The sequence below is a fragment of the Frankliniella occidentalis genome, unplaced genomic scaffold (assembly GCF_000697945.3).
Source record: "Frankliniella occidentalis isolate FOCC.00 unplaced genomic scaffold, Focc_3.1 Scaffold441, whole genome shotgun sequence".
NCBI lineage: Eukaryota > Metazoa > Arthropoda > Insecta > Thysanoptera > Thripidae > Frankliniella > Frankliniella occidentalis.
This window is the reverse complement of record NW_026267560.1, coordinates 48310-51198: the sequence shown is the minus strand read 5'-3', so window position 1 is coordinate 51198 and position 2889 is coordinate 48310. Positions and strand designations below refer to the sequence as shown.

Here is a 2889-nt window from a genome sequence, read left to right as displayed (position 1 = left end):
CCCCCTCCCCTCTGTGGTCGCGCGCCGTGCACCCGCCCGCCGCGCCATGTTGTTGGCATCGCAGAGATGTATATAAACGGCGCCGCTTTACCGGTTACTTTCATTATTCAACCCTAATAATCCATGCTGTTGCGTTTTTATTTAAAATGTGAAAAGATGATGACGAGAGATGGAGCAGCAGCAGAGAGCGAGCGAGCGGCAGTATGGCCGTATGGGCTGGTGGTGTGCTGGTGGTTCTCTTGCAATGTAGCTTCATTTCGCGCGCGAAATTACAATAATTAGGGGGTGCGACGTGACATGAAATGGAAATAGATGAAGAGGGCTCCGCCAGGCCCCGCGGCGCTGCGCTGCGAGCGCCCCCGCGGAGGGGGATTACGCCTTGGCCGTCACGTTACGTCATCGCGGCCGCCGGGAGTGCCACTCCGTCTCTGTCGAACCCCCCCCGGCGCGGCGGCCCCTCCGCCCCGCTGCGGCCGGGAGGGTTTGTTGTTGTCGCTCTAACCCCCCGCTACATATACATACTCTGTATAAAACTGCCCTGTGCGACCGTGCGTCGGTGACTTGGGAGCAGGGACCGTCCGGAAGAAAGTACAAACGAGCCGCTGCCAGGAGTCAGGAGGCCTCTGAATGCAGTCGTAGCGCCTGGTAGGTAGGCAACATCTCGCCTGCAGTGCATGCGTGTACTGCGCGGCGGCCTACCCCGAGTCTCGCAGGCGCCGTCCTCCCAAAATGACTGCGAGGAAACAAAAACGGACGTGTAGCACTTTCTGCGGACGATTCCCCTGTATTCCTGCTGGACCAACCGTCGGATGTACAGCCCAGGAGTGAGCAGCGCCGCCCCCAGCGCCGCCCCCGAGGAGGGGCCGCGGCGGCGGCGAGCTGCCCCCTCGGGGGCGTGCGCCCGCAATCAAACTGTTTGATCCCGCCCACGACCGCAGCATCCCGAGGCCGCGGGGGCCGCGCTGGACCAGCGGGGACCACAGGGGACCAGAGAGGTCAGCTGGACGGGCCGTGCTCCCTCACGGCCGGAAGTTATACGGGGGTCAGACAATGTCGCGCGCGCAGAACTTGACGGTCTGTGGTCAGCGTCGCGCGGCTGGCGCGGCTGGGGGGCGGCGGGGGCAGCGTTCGGGACGAGCTCGGGACGCGATGTATCAAGCGAGGCGCGCGGGCTGCGGGTCGTACTGGACAGGAGATCCATCTCCTCCTGCGACGTCGCCGCGTTGCGGCTCTCAGGTGCACGACGGGGAGGTTCCCGACGACTTCCTTATTTGATCGTGTGGGGCCCTTTCCTCACTACGTGACCTCTATGGATCGGAGTCCCAAAATTATCAGGATCACCTTTGGAGTCCACACGGCCCCAATGATAATTGTACCTTGGGATACAAATATAATGTTGCCTATGTGGACTATAAGGGTAATCCTGTTAGGATTTTGCGTCATATTTGTGTGTTATATTTTAACGGCCCACAGTATGGGAACGACCCCAAATATGGCACTAATCACAAAAACATTTCACCTCTTTTTCACGCCTGGATCGTTGTTTGTGACGGGCTGGGCGAGTTTGCGCAAATAGATCCCCAAGAAAGATATCGCGCGCGGCGTGCTTCGATCAGAACGTGGGAAACGTTGTGGAAGAATGCCTGCCTCGAGAGCTCGAGAGAGAGGAAAAGACAGCGAGGGAGAGAGGACGCGACAAATCGCAAACTTTTACTTAGCTTGAAACACCGAGGCCTCCGCATGGGGGGTGCCGATGGTGCCCCAAGAATTGCAGCCGTGTGAGCCAGAGAGAGAGGGAGAGAGAGAGAGAGAGAGAGAGAGAGAGAGAGAGAGAGAGAGAGAGAGAGAGACGTGGGGAAGGGGGTCATTGGGAGGTCCAGCAACAAGGGCAGCAGAAGCAGTTGGGGAGGCGGAAAAAAATGTTCTTTCTTGTGTGTTCTGATCAGAAAGTTGGGAGGCCTGATTAGAGTCGGGTTACGCGGGCACACATATGTCATGAAGAGTGTGCGTCGTTCCCTAACTTTGGCGCCGGTGGTTGGCAGGGAAAAAATAGTCTCCAGCGAAGTTTGGTGTGCGTCAGTCTACGGGTCGATGTGTGTGAGCCAATATATAGCGAAGGTTCAACGGTTCAATTTATAAATCAACCAGTAAGAACTGAAATTCCCTGGAAAGGCCTCTCTGATAACGACTCTCTGTTGCGTTCTAAGCAATAAGCACGTGTGAATGTGAACATGAACGAACATAGCCTCAAATCGGATGTTCTTCCATAAACTGTACCCCGACTTTCTCGGATTTTATTATATTTTAAGGACAATTTTCTCGCAGAACTGAGCGGGCAATTTCCTATGCGTTTTCTTGTACACTATAGAGAACGCGTTTGGCCCCCCGACGCCTCTGTACTTTGCCAACTCCATCCGCCCTACTGTGCCCGGCACAAAGGGCGGACTTTAATAGTCCTGACAAGTCTCATGCAAGCAACACATTCCCGACGGTAATGGTGTTGGTTTCAGTTTCAGCCCTGTTTCAGTTTTCAGGCGCGCTGGAAGTAACCCAGCAGCAGCTCAATTACTTTGAAATTGGCCCAATTCTGACAAGCGGTAACTACAGCTTAACACGTTTTCTCACCAGCCGCCGTTTGCATATTTTATTTTTGACATGGCCTTAGGAACGTTTTACTTCCCTTAGTTTATACTGTTTCAATTACTCCTCCTTTTTTTTTGTTTTTGGTATATATGCATATATGCTTTTCAAAAAAAAAGAGCGGTAGAGGGGTTGGAATCAGTGGGCAAAAGGAGCGAATAGCGGACCTGATGCGCAAGAGAAAGGGGGATGAAAGAGAGAGAGAGAGAGAGAGAGAGAGAGAGAGAGAGAGAGAGAGAGAGAGAGAGA

The 2889-nt window shown here is 54.7% G+C and overlaps 1 protein-coding gene across 1 annotated transcript in view; it reads left to right on the top strand.

Moving 5' to 3' along the window:
• Positions 1-2889, top strand: part of LOC113217961 (serine/threonine-protein phosphatase with EF-hands 2) — a gene marked incomplete at its 3' end in the record, with an annotated part of 51533 nt that overhangs the window by 906 nt on the left and 47738 nt on the right. The gene's annotated exons all lie outside the window — the stretch shown is intronic.